Source organism: Varanus komodoensis, unplaced genomic scaffold, assembly GCF_004798865.1.
Source record: "Varanus komodoensis strain SLA01 unplaced genomic scaffold, ASM479886v1 scaffold32, whole genome shotgun sequence".
NCBI lineage: Eukaryota > Metazoa > Chordata > Lepidosauria > Squamata > Varanidae > Varanus > Varanus komodoensis.
Window position 1 is genome coordinate 23,588,429 of NW_025335798.1, and position 14,957 is coordinate 23,603,385.

Sequence of the window (14,957 nt, forward strand, 5' to 3'; positions counted from 1 at the left end):
AGTAGAGCAAAACCAAAGACTATCTTAATTGTAACATAAGTGGATTGACTGTACAACCTGCATAATGTTGGTGAATGTACTAAATGCAGCCAATGTGTCCACTCCCCAAAGCATGTTGGAAAATATGGATATTTATTGGGAAAAGTATGCTACTCTGTCTGTCTAGACAAATTGTGTACTTGTTCAACATGAGCCATGGTGAATGTGCATAATTGATGGTTGTTATTTACATTATCTATTTAGTTCACTTATAACATGCATACAATTTGGTTAAAGAAAGTCTTCCTTCACTTTCTTACAATTTCATAGCATACATTGGCACCAATGATTTGGGTAAATACAGTTATATAATACTGGAAGAAGTTTGATGGTAAAATAGGAAAAGAAAATCTAAAATTTACCAAGTAATTTTCTCTGAAATGCTACCTGTTCCAGAAGCAGCTAGGGCCCTCAATGTGAAGATGACAAGGTAATGTTGGTGACAAGTCAAATTTGTAAAGTGTTCCATCCACTTTGGTTACATCACACACCATTTTGAATTGTTTCTCCAAGTTTGAGCAGTGGCTTTCTGTAAGGGCACAAACATCTGCAGTAGGAAGGCAGGTGTGGTTTAAGCAGAATTCTGCCCACATTCTTAGGATCAGGCAAATATATAATACTGATAATATGCTGTATATATTGAATATAAAACCAGGATAATGTTTTAGGAAACTGTTCACTTTCCAAAAGCAAATCCTTCATTGTACACTTCCATTTCCATGTATTAAATGTCAATTTATAGCAAGGTGAAATTTGAATTTATATTATTGACTTTAAAATCTATGTTCCATATGCAAGTAAAGATATAGCAAACATTATGCTACAAAATGGATTTATTAGGAACTATTTCTACCCAATATTTTCATTTTTGTCTATATGACCTAGTTTTGGAAAGTCTAGGTGGGAGTCTGCTGCATTGCTGATGTTTTTCTTTCAATCCAGAGATTTTTTTTCGGTTACTAGTAAATTAATTCTGCAGCACAGCTAAGTGTAGTAAAGCTAAAAGAACATATCTGGGAATATGCATGATCATTGCTTTATTCAAACTGTGTATAGAGGGTATCATTTTAAAAATTTCAGCAGCCGTGTGTTATATCCATAGCACAAAATTCATTACTGTGCTATGCTGTTGCTATATTCTGTTAATGTGAGAATGTTAGAGCATTCCATCTTTGTTTTGAGCTATGACCATTTATTTTCTTTATGCATATTTATATAAATGCATGGTGTGTTGCTATACTTTTACACAGCATTCACCTAGCATCATTGTGCTTTAGAGATACAAGTGATCTATAAGTGTGTATCTAAATAGCATTTTCTTAAAGTGTGCCACTGTCAAAACAGAATTCTGAGCAGAAGTTGATGTTCGTATTCACAATTCATAGAAGCACAAAACTTGTAGTAGCTTCTTTCTTCATATTGGCAGTTGATAGCAGTTTTCTGAATTTTCTGATACTTTTCAGGCTTTAAATATCCAGACATTCTTTTTTTTAAACGTGATATTGTTTGGTAGACAACTCTTCTGTGCGTGAAGATGGCAGGGGGGGCGGGGCACAGTGTATTAGGAGATGCATCTAGTCTGTTCAGTAGTTCCTGGAAGACAATTGCAGTGCGGTTGAGGATGGGCAACACATCTATTTCTGCATCAACCATATTTGCAGAAGCTTGCTTCCATATATACATCTCCTTGCAGCACTGGAGCAATAACGCTTGTCTGAACACTTACGTTGTGCTGCCGTCATCAGATCAATCCTACCTCTCTACTCACTTCTCCCTCACTCTCCCTCCATCCCTCTGTCTCTCAAAGCGTAACTTTCATTGTTAGAGAAATAATTTTAAGCTCTAGTTGCAGTTACATATTTTGGGGAGATAGAGACAGACTCAGTTGTTTGGAGACTAGACTTTCTGTACCCCTCCTTTATAACCTTAATCTACTAACTGCTTGACTGATGCCTTTCTTTTTTTAAGACCATCTGAACTTCTACAATGCCTAATTACTGAGTTATGAATAAAGCCAACCAAATTTACAAACTACAGAAAATGCACACATTGTTTTTCACAGCTGCTACTAAAATCAAGCCAATAAATAAGCTATGCGAGCCCTTCACCTTAATGGTTGTTTATCTGAGAACCAGTGTAGCATAATGGTTAAAGTGTTGTGTTTAAACCAGGGAGATCTGGTTTCAAATTCCCCCGTTGAAGGTCATTGAGCAGCTTTTTACCAGTTCATATCCTTCAGCTCAGTATGCCTCACACATCTTAATGATAAAATGGGTGGGGGAAGTATGCCCTGAACATCTTGGAAGAATGGTAATCTTAATCTGCCCTTCCCCATCTACATCACAGTCATCATCCATACATTTCATCTGCTTATTTTATTTTACCTGTTGTTTATTTTACTTAAGTAAAAGTACTTAAGGTTACTTTGCTTTCCCCAAGATATCATGTATGAATGCTTCTTTGATAAGGTGAAGAATGCAAACTGGTTCTTTTTACTAAATCAGATCCCTGATTCACTTTGGTAGGCATTGTTGCTGGATATTGAGTGAAAGGACATACCATCGCCTTGTATAGGGCCATTTAAAGTCAGCTTGGTGAGTCATAGATGATACCATATCTTGAATGACATGAACATCTATTGCTTGTCAACTGCATTATTTTAAAAGTGGAAAGGACAGTAGGTAGAGATTGTTGGCGGTGGCGGCGGGGGGGGGGGGGGGGCATCCTCCTTCCTAGTGCCCGATCAACTCAGCATTTCATCATTCCGTAAAAATACTGCAATATGATATGTAATGTGATATTTTTAAAAGTGATTTAATGGTTGTCACAAGAAGTCCTTTTGTGTAAGCTGAAAACACTAAGAATGGAATAATTTCTCAGAAAATGGAAAGGTGTTTTTTTTCCTTATCTAACTTTGAGTAATGAACAGAGTTGGTAATGAATATGCACCAAATGTGTTAGCATTATACATTATTCCCTTCACTGAAGATATTTTATGCATGAGGGCAGTGTTGTTTGGAAATAGGGAGTAATTGCAGTAAACAGTTGGATAATGTTTTTATAAATATGCTTAAGTTCATAGAACTGAACATTTCGGCTTTGTTTTTCCAAGTACATTTTAGTAAAGCTGGCCAAAGCTACTATTTCTAAGCCTTGAGTGGGCACAAGTAGACCCTAGATCAGAGATTCAAGTGGGGTTTGACCATATAAAAGGTCAAGGCTATCCTCTTTTAAAACAGACTCACCAGATTAGAGGAGCAGAGATAATGCTGCTGTTGCTTCAGCAATGACTTCCTGGCAGCAGTGACATATCTGGAGGAGGAGGGGAATGTGGTCCTTATGCTAGCAGGGAGGTCAGCCAGCCTACTGATTAACAAATAATTAGAATTTATCCTAACTATGGTGGTACACTACAGCAACTGCTTCTTTTAAACATATATTTTTGCACTGTCCAGGAATGGCTGCTTTTGGAGAGTCTATTATGCAGATAATTTTTGTATTGGAACAATTTGGAAATTCACTGATACACATGATCTTATGTATTATTTACCCTCTTCATCAAAATTAATAAATCTAAGGAGAAAAGAATTCTCCGTGACCTTTTGAAAGACTATTACAAAATTGCAAGGATAAATGCTCACCACTTACGCTTTCAGTATATGAAAGAGGGGTATATTCACCTCAATTTCAAATGAATACTTTTTAAAAAATTGGTCTGCTTTTGTTGAATTGCTAGAAAATTAGGTGCATTCCCGCTAATTCTTGCATTTTTTTTTCCAAAAATAGGGATCCATGGGCATCATGTTGGGGATTCCTTTGTAAGCACCCTTGGAGGCACTGGTGGGCAGTATTGGAATACGTCTGCAATATGTAGTATATCTATTACTCAAAAGTTGCTACTATTGCTCAATGCAGATACAATTTTCTTGTTCTTAGCATGTATGGGACTTTGACTGATTGATTTGCACACCGTCCATCTGGGAAGTGCATGCAGAGTGGTTTACACTAACCTCAAGCAACATTAGAAACATGCCATGGCTTCTTTGTCCTCCTCGGCCCTTGCTACTCGTTCTACACATATTTCTCTCTTAATGATGGTGTGATCAATTAATGCTTAACATGGTTAGTTAAATCTAATGTTAGTGCAGTGTTGCTATTGGTTTAGGCATAGTCATGTACCATGGTTGGTTCATAATATCAAAGGGAGAGAATATTTACCTAGGAGAAGCAAGGAGCAGAACTGGACAGGGAAGAAACATTCTAGCAAACCAAATGTGGAGGAAATCCCAGTGACATATTCCCATACGTATGTTTATAATCAGGCTCCCAGGTAGCATGAATTCACTTACAATGGTACAGCATTTGGACAAGGTTCTAAATAGTTAATTTTGTGTTAATATAGTACCAATTATGCTAAGAGTACTCCTTCATGGCAGACTTTTCATGAAATTGTTGATTATTTCCTGAATGTTTCTGTAAACAACTTTAAGAACAGCACTTCAGGAAAACATTCTATGTCTCTAAAAATAGCTTGGTCACATGACTTCATACTTTAGCACAAAAGCATAATTTACAGGTTTAATTTGCTGTCCAAGTATATTTTTGACATTTTCTTGCACAGAAGCTCAATCTGAGTGACTTCTTTTTTCTCTATGCGATTAGTGCTCCTTGTGCAAAGCAAGACCATTTAATTTAATTTTATACTATTTAATGTTTGTGTTCTTCCTGCATGACTGCAGTTTTTTAAAATTGGCTTTTATGTTGCATATTCCAAAATGGAGAAATGCTTCTAAGGCCTGTAAAATAGATACTGCTGTTAGAGTAGCTGATCAGATTTAGTAGCTGTGTATCAAATTATCTGGTGTGTGTGTGTTTTAAGCATGTAAGCAAAAATTACTTTGTGTTCTATTTTTATATTAGCTAGAATTATAGAGAGGGGAGAGACCATGTGTTTAGTTTAATGGCCTGAGAAGAAAACAATGTGTAGAAAAGGTGTCATGAACAGCATCAATTTAATTGGTATTTATTTGCTCTCTATTTCCTGCCTTACAGGTAAGACGCTTTAAAAATATATAGCTTAAAGGATCCATATAATTTCATGTTCATATAAACTGAATAATAGCAACACAGTGGGAACCCTCTTGTGTCCTTTTTCACACTGCTTCAGTAGGGGAAGTGGTACTCATCTCTGTCAATGAATGGATCATCGCTTGGTTTTCTGTGTAAAAATACTGCAAGATGTTTGTATTAAACATACAGCATTGCTAGCGAGTTCCTCTTATATCAGTGACATCATATATAACTGGTTGTTTTTAGTGTTTGCTTTGTACGAGGGTTCTGCGTTCAGTGCCACATTCAACCTTGAAACACAAGAAAAATGACCGTACTTGTGAATATAAGTAGAGTGTGTTTAATTGACATCTGAGTATGTTAGAATCATCGTGCCTCAGAAGAGGGAAGTTTCCAAATAAGAGAGTGATATTTCCAGAGATATTTGAATTTTGCCATTTGCTTTTCTAGTGATGTAAAGATTGCTTGCATTCATCAATTTCATTGAGTAGGACAGCTTGATTCTCTGCAGCCTTGCTTGGACTGAATTACTGACTAGACGTATTTAGAATTGCAACCTTAGTCACAGTTAACTTTCACTTGATTGTATCCATTTTTGGCAACTTAATTTACTATAGGTGTGTTCCCCTGCATAGCTGTGTCACCAGAAAAAGCAGCATATATTTTCAAGTAAAATCTTGTGTAGCTCATGCATTAGTATTATTAGCTTAGTTTCCTTGCTTTTACTTTTTAAATTGCAGAAGAATTCAGCATATATTCATAATTAAAATAAGTCCTGAATGCTTGATTTGTACATGTAACTAACCTGAATCAGCAAGAGAAGTATTTAACCCACTTTAATCCATGAAGTTCTTACTTTTAGACACCAAATAACTAAACTCATACTCCTATGGCATTAGGCATTCTGAACCACTATGTGTGCATGCAAACACAGAGAGAAAATAGTCTTTTGCAGCTCTAAATAAACACTAGTCAGATGGAGAATATTTTCTTTTCTGTGCTCGGGAGTGAGTGTTCACGGATGGTAGCTTAATTCTATAAATCTTTCCCAGACAATAAAGACAGAAGCTATGTACTGAGCAAATAGATAGCATTTAATATTATTTGAACCCCTAGTACAGAACAAGCTGTTCATTTTGGAAAGCAAGAAATCTTCAGGGATTCTGAAGAAACTAAATTGTGAAAAAAGAAAAAAAGTGTCTTGAGGACAATAATCCTCTATGCTTGCCTAATACCATGCTTACCTTTCCAAAGATCTTGTTGTTAGTGTAATTAATAAACAGATTTTCAAATTGAATGGGTCAGAAACAACTAACAATTCATTGGTTCTTGCCAACAAGGCACAAGACTGGGAGTGTGGGTCTTCTTTCAGAAGACAGAACCAATAAATGGGCCCTAAGCTAAGGATGGTCAAGAAAAAAATATAGACACACCTACCTCTTTACAATATAATAAGAAAGAACACAACTATTTCAATTATATATGCATTGTCAGTGGTATAGATAAGAAACCATAGCTCTAATGGGAAATTTTTTATAATTTCTATGCTAAAATACATACTACTGGTGCTGTATTATATTAAATACATTAAAGTAATAGGCTACTTTGCAACATAATATTCCTCAACACTCACCTACAATGGATTTTTCTTCCTAATATTTGTGAACATGACATGGAGCTGGTCTCCCATGTATGCCCACCTTCTAGGAAGCTCCCTGCTAGCATTCATTCCTGCAAACCACCCTAATTTTTTGTCTGCAACCAGCTTTAGCTCTTTCTTACCACTGTAGGACATACTTTCCTCCTCCTCCTCCTGCCTGACACACCTCCTACCATCTCATCTATGTATGCAGAATTTGGTCCAGGAGAAAAAAAGTTCAAAAAAATCTTACTCCAAACCTTAGCTAGGGTGTAGCTGATGACCACTTCTTCCGAGTTTCCTTGCAATTGGCAGACACATTATACAGTGGTACCTTGGCTAACGAAAGCCTCAGTTCATGACCAAATCAGGTCGCGAACAGAAATTTCATTTAAAAAATTGCCTCAGGTTGTGAACAGGTGCAATCGCAGGTATGGGGGGAGGGGGGAAGCCACGGTTGTGCTGGGGAGGAGATGTCCATGATTGCACCAATGCTCTCTGCCCGAGTGTGCCTGTGATTGCACAAGTGTTTCCCTGCCTGAGTGCACCCCCAGTGCACCCACACCTGCGCTCATCTGCCCCCCAGCACGCCCGTGCCTGCACCTGTCTCCCCTCACCCCCCTGGCATGATTTCTGGGGTGGGGGAGATGGCCATGACCTTGGTTGTTTGTCACTTTGCTTCAAATTTTTGTGAGTAAAAAAAATAGTTACAGAACAGATTAACCTTATTTACATTGAACCTTATGGGGAAATTTGACTTGGCACGTGACCAGTTTGGGTCATGACCAGAGTCCTGGAACGGATTAAGTTTGTGAGCCAAGATACTACTGTATGCATGATACGAATTTCTTCATCAAGTCAAGTGGCCTTGGAGGAGGTCACCAACAATATTCCTGCTTGCTATCTTCTTTTATTCCCTTGTTCGGCATTACCAAGGACTGGCACATCAAGTCAGTAGGGTATGGCCTTGAGGTAAGCAACAGCCAACACAACAAGCATATCTCATTGCTTTATGGTATGAATGCACATACATATTCATGGTATACTATGGTATGTCATTCATGGTATGACATTCATATGTGTGACAGAGATAATTTTCTCTTTATTTCAGTTTCCTTCCTGGCCCCCAGCTTAGTAAATCACTAATGTTTAAAATAATTTTAAAATGGCTTTTTCCTTGTTAATTGCCTTTGCTACAATAACGGAGGTTTGCCTCTTCTGTGCCATGGGTTGCTGAAGTAGAAAATATAGGTCCAACAGCTTTTGTGACCACTTCTTCCATCTTTGTCAGTCTTCTGCTTCACATTGACTATTTGAAGCCACTTGCCTCTCCAAGTTACTCCAGATATTGTGAATCCTGACTTTGGCTGTCATTTGCTCTGCCTGTTATGAACTCTGGCTTTGCCCAGACTTGAACTTTCCTCCAGCTAACTGAACTTCCCTCCACCCTGCCTGTCCAATGGGCATCAGTCACCACTGCATGTAAGCATATTATTCTCATTCTTAAATAGAAAGCATTTAAAATGTTCTGTGAGTGGTTTAAAAAAACTACAATTGCCAGTGCTACAATTACTAATCTTATAGGGCTTCATGTGAACTACACAGTTTTTATTCCTGGAAGAGGGAGAGAGGAAAAAATGAAAATTTAATGCTAAGTGGCTTAAAAGTACACACATGCTCCTATTTTTACATTGCTAAAACCCTGACACTTTCTGCAGTCCAACTTCAAACACTTCTCAAGGTTAAAAGGCTTGACAGAAAGTAGACTTGGTCTGAAAACGACATTCTTAGCTGAAGCAAGCACTTTGTGCCTACTTTTGCTGCTAGCTAAAATAAAAATCTTCATGAAATCTCTGCAGACACTTATGCAAATTGTTCTTGCTATTTATCATATTTGACAAGTCACAGTTAATAGGAGGATGGTTAAACTTTATTTCTAGTCACTAGTATTAAATACCAATCATGAAAATCAGAATGCATATAAACAAACAGAGAACATATGTCAGGAATTCCTGAAATGACACAGTGCAATTATCCCCCAGTGCATGAACTACAGTGTTTTTGCCCCTGGTGCAATATTGTCTTCAAATAATGTCAGTCAGTGCGAAACCTACTGCTAGTGACTCCAGTACCTGCTTCTCTAGCAGACATTTCCTTTTTTATGAGGTGTTCTACATAACCTTGTCCTTTAGATCTAAGTGAGGACAACTGTAAATTGATCTAAACTTATAAAAATATGGAATAGCCATTCTGAGTCAGACCATGTTCCAGTCTAGTCCAGTCATCTGCTCATAAAGTGGTCACTGAGCTGCCAGTGGGAAATGCACAGACAGGACATAAGCACCACCGCACTCTCTCACCCATGTTCTCCAGCAACTGGTGTACATGCATACATTAAGCTAACTGTCCCATAATTTCCTGGATACTGCTTTAAAAATTGGTGTTATATGGGCTATTTTCCAGGCCTCTGGTACAAGGCTCCTCTTTAGGAACATGTTACTTATTTTTGGTTAAAGATAGGAGTTTCACTTTTTAATGCTTTGAGAATTCTGGGATGGCTAGCATCTGGGCTTGGTTTTAGTAACTTTCATTTTGTCAATAAAAGAACTTCATCTGTTATCACCACTGTTTGCCTCAATTCCTCAGATTCCCTTCCTGAAAACATCAGTTCAGGCATTGGTATCTGTTTTACACCTTTTGCAGTGAAGAGAAATGAAAAAAAGCATCTTCTCTGAGCTTCCTTAGTAATCCTTTAACTCCACTGTCATTCAACAATCAAACTTCCTCCCTAGCTTATCTGCATTGCCCCACAATTTCTTAATGTAACAACAATATAAAGAATGGGCTTTGGAACAGTTCTAGATTTTTTAAATATATTTGACCTTGTTAAAGGTGAATTTTGTGGTAAATGAATATACTGTCTTTGAAATTAGCAACTATTCTTGCAAAAAAAGAAATCACATTGGATTTCTAGAAATATACTCATGGTCACCATGCTAGAGAGTAATTATGACATGTAAATCCTTTCAAGCTATTCCATATACATACCTCTGTGTATAATGATGTGCTGAGACCTTCAGAGTTTGACAGGCATGTAATTTGATGGTTCTGTAAAACAAAATACTAACTATAATAAAATCTCTGAGTAGTCTTACATATAATATCACTCACTGCATTTAAAACACACTATTAAAACTATTTCAATACAAGAAACTTTAAGAGATTAATTGCAATTAGTTACAAATCAGAGAAAGTCTGGGTGAACAAGGCTGTTTTTAAGAAGCATTTATAACATACCATTTTTTCTTGCACAAAGGAAGTTGTTCCACCAAGAAAGCCCACCTTCAAGATATTTTGTGACAAAATTCTGGGGGTCATGAAACAACCAGCAAGAAATCATCTTCATGGTCAGCTGAGGTGAATATCAAGGAAAGCAATCTGTTTGGTGCCCTGACCCCAAGTTGTCTATGGCTTTGTGTGTTGGCAATATAACCTTTAAATGGCTTTGCAAACAAGACAGCCAGTGCATTTTTTTAAAACACAGTTATAATGTGGCTGGGTAGCCAAGCAGGCATCCTAGCTCCTGTGTTCTCCACTAGCTGCCATTTCCAAACTAGGCACAAGGACAGTTCCATGAGGAATGCATCACATTGCTCTAGACCAGGGGTCTCCAACTCAACTTACCTGGGGGCCGCTGGAAGTAGAGTCTGGGTGAGGCTGGGCCGCATCAAGTATTCCACAAAAAAAGGATTTCAAGTATTCCAAAAAAAGTACAACTGATCCAATCTTCTCAATCTTTACTAATAATAATTCAGAACATGAACGGTTCTTCAGAACATAGGCTTCTCTTACTTCCTCCTCCTCCTTGCTGCCAGAGACCTGACAGCACTTCCTCTTACACAGCTGAGCCACATTTGGCTTGAGGGAGGAAGCAACTGAGACCCTCAGTATGGCTTGAAGATGCTCATCAGTAAGTTTGGACCTGAACTTTGACTTATTAAAGTTCATGGTGGAGAAGAGCTTTTCACACAGATAGGTGCTCCCAAAAAGGCACATGGTCCACTTGAACATCCAGGAAAGTTCAGGGAAGGTAAGGGGCAATTCTCTCAAAAATTGTCCAAGCTTGTCTGCTTTTCCACTCACCTCCCTGAACTTGGCTTTGAGTTCAGAATTGCACTGCAGGTCAATTAGCTCCATTTGAAGCGGGGGGGGGGGGGGTATCTTCCACATCAAAGGAGAAGGGGTCAGCAAAAATTTGAAAAGTGGTTCTGTGTATCTTGAAATCTGCAAACCTGTGATCAAATTCTTCCTGTAGCTTTACAATGGCATCAGCATACTTCTCACCGCTGAATGGTGTGTCAGAATCCATGAGTGCCTTGCATGCTGGGAAATGGCAGAGGTTTGTCTGAGAAAGCTGGGCTTTCCATAACACAAGTTTTCTGGAGAGTGCTCTGACATTGTCATAGGCAGCACTGACAAGCTGCCCCTGGCCTTGTAATTTCTTGCAGTACATTCAGCTCCTGTGTGATGCCCACAAGAAAAGCTAAGTCCATGAGCCATTTGGGATCACTTAGTACAGGAACAGCCATCCCATCTTTCTCCATGAAGGTTTTCACCTCTGCTCTCAACTCAAAAAACCTTTTCAAGATGTTTCCCCTACTAAGCCAACCTCAGTGTAGTAGACCACATCCTCATATGCTGACTCTTATTTCCTCTAAAAAAGCACGGAACTGCCAGTGCTTTAAGCCCCTGGATCTGATATGGTTGATGCATTTCACAATGTCAGACATCACATTGTCAAACTTCAGGCATTTGCTGCAAAGGGCCTGCTGATGGATAATGCAGTGCAGAGCAATGGCCTCTTCCACAGCCTCTTCTTCCAATTTTCTTTGAACAAGTGCCACGACTCCATTTCTCCTCCCTGTCATTGATGGCGCTCTGTCGGTTATTATTCCAGCAAAACTCTTCCATAGTAAGCCGGCATCTGCAATGGCATCACACAGCTGACGGAATATCTCCTGAGTGGTGGTCTGGCCATGCATTGGAATCTCTGTGAGTAACTCCTCCATCACTTCAAAATTGTCGTCAACACCATGGACATATATTGCGAGCTGCGCAGGGTCAGTGACGTCTGTGCTCTCATCAAGAGCGACTGAGTATGCATGAAATGTTTAGGTTTCTCACACAGTTGATCGTAAATGTTACCTGACAGGTCAGAAATGCACTCTGCCACTGTGTTGGCTGAGAGGCTGATGTTGCTAAACTGACCCTTTTTTCCCGGACAGACTATACTTGCAGCCGCACTTTTTGATGAACTCGCCGTCTTTAAATGGCTTTCCTGCCTTAGCAATCATCTCATTCACTACGTAGCTGACTTCAACTGTCGCATTACTCTCTTTGCTTGCTTTCTTGAAAAAATCTTGTTGCCTCAGTAGACATGTTTTAAGTTTGGCGACATGGTCCTCTCTCTCATCTCCCTGGTATTTTGCATTCTCCTCAGCATGTCTAGTTGAGTAATGACGTCTGATGTAGTACTCCTTGTGCACCACAACTTTCTCTGTGCATATAAGACACATCGGGATGCCCCTGTGCTCAACAAAAAAATATTCCGTCTCCCACTTCTGAAATTGTCTGTGCTCATTGCCAATCTTTCTCTTCACGGCAGGTTTTTGATTCCTGGGGCTGGGTGACAAAAAAACAAAACAAAACAAAACGTATTTGCACTGGGTGACAGGATATATTTTCCCTTCACTCGGTGACACTCCCGAATCAAGTTTCAAGTGACTAACGTTAATTTGCGTTGCTGTCACGATCCTGAGCTATGGTAGCCCACAGGTGACAAAAATTATAAAACGCCCAGGCAATGGTGGTGGTGGGCCGCTTATCCCGTGTGGCTCCCGGAGGCCGGCCCGGGCACCGCCGGCACTTTGAAGGCCGCAGGGCCCCTGCCCCATGCCCCGCCCGTCCCAGCGCGCAGCTTAGAGGGAACATTGCGCCCAGGTAACAACTCACGCAGGTGCGTGTGAGCAAAACACATGGGCCGCACTATCACTAAACTTTGATATCAAGTGGGGGCCACAAAATATCATCCCACGGGCCGCAAGTTTGAGACCCCTGCTCTAGACCAATTATACACACATTCCAGCACTGCATTCATTCATATCTTCCCATCTCTTCTGCTTTTTAGATTTGTTGGTCAGAATGCTGATAACACAGGAACCTAATCACAGGAGTCCTGTAAGTGGATTCAAGCTAAATGGAAGCCAGCTATGCAAGGACACTGGAGGCATTGCATATTTGCACCGCAATAGCGCTACTCATGAGCAGGAAAACCCAAGTAGTGGCGATGCTTATTTTCCACTACAGTGTTTTAGAGAGTAACTTTAGAGTAACAGTGAACTTTAGACACCAGTTTTCTCAAGTAAACAGGGTTTTTTCCCCCGTATTGGTAATGGACAACAAAGCATGAACCAAATCTCTGTAACTGAAATTAGTGACCTCTCAACATACCTTCCTTCCTGCATGCATACTAGACTGAGTTTAGTAAAGTTCTGATACTAACACTAGAATTTTCCTGGTACTAAGACTAGAACTTGTGTGTTGTTTTACTATATGTGTGTTGTTCCTGAATCATGCTAGATAGTGTCAGTGCATAGGCACATGTCTTTGTTGTTATTTGCTTGTTGCTCCACAAGTCACTAGATTATGGTACTGTGAATGTCTAAATCATGTGTCTGATCTCCATTGCCTTTGTTTTCTCTATCAATTTTCTGCCCAGCCCAAACAGTCATCTCTTTCTGTTTAAAAGTGTTCTGAGCAGAATAATAGGTGAAGTGCATCACAGCATGGCAGAAAGCTGTCCTTCAAGCACTGAGATGGAGAATGGAGCAGCTGGCACTGCAGATGACCATTTGTGAAATTTCTGCCACCCAATAACCTGTGTGTACTCTTGGAACAGCACCAATTCTAAATGAATGCACTGGTTGGAAGTGAAAACTGAGTGTTTACTAGACACTCTGTGCTGGAGATATGGATAGTGAGGCATTTCCCTTCAGATTCCCACACAAATCTAGAGCATCTAGTCCTGGTCTTCTGACTTGTCTCCTTGTGCAGTGGAAGATCTTGCTTGTACCCAGAACACTCAAGGGGAGTCAGCCTGATAAGGGACTGGGCATAGCACAGAAAGAAAATATGATAAAGGACGGCAAAAAGGCCAGTTAGAGTAATCAGCAGGACATGGTTTTATTAAATGAGCCATGCCACAGAAAGTTGTTACTTCAGTGTCCACAAAGGAAAAAGGATGGAGTTAACCCATGAGTAGAACAAATGTCAAAAGGGATGGAGGAGGCAGAAGCTGAAATGATGTGTTCCTACTTCTGTGAGTGAGACACTTCGAGGCAGAGTGCAGAGATGTTTAACCTAGGTATCTTGAGCCATGTTCTTCCCTCAGACCAGCACCAGTCTCCAACCACTTCTTTGCTTAATAATCTTTATTGTTTCACATAAGTCTCTGAGCACGCACAGAGTAGTATGTTAAACGCTATCTACTGCTCATTTCCCAAACCTCTCCTTATGAACTGATCTTTGTCTTGATCCTGGAGAAGACGTGCTGTGAAAATGGGCATGTGTCTGCTCCACACATTTCACCCCTAGCTGACCTTCTTTCCAGTGTTGATACCAAGCCACCAGGTCCACCCTTCAAAGAGAGAATTCATTTCCATTGGAAAGATCTCCCATTTCAATATCCCTTCTCATGGGCTTTAACTCCCCATCATTGCCATGTTTGATATGATCTGGATCCCCTTCTGTCCTTGGGCTAATCTCTTCTCTTGTGGCTGCACAGACTCACAAGCATTTTCATCCTCCAAATCTGATTCATTAATAATATCATACTTAGCCTTCCACAAGTGTGCCAGAGGTTTGACAATTACGTGTACACACAACACTAGGAGCTGAAAAAGGAAAGAGAAGCCACAGAAGTAGCTTCTGGGTGGGCAAGCAGCATAGAGTTCTTTGAGTCAAAGCTAACAAGCCCTGCTTGGATATTGCTATGCAGGGACAGTAGATTTAGTATCCATTTTATGTATGTTTAAAGTTTTTTAGAAATTATAAATAAAAAAATATATCTGTCAGACTTCTACAAAACAGTTGCCATGGAAGCCATGTGTTTATTTCTGTGATCAAAATTACAGCTCTGCCAGTTGCTGAT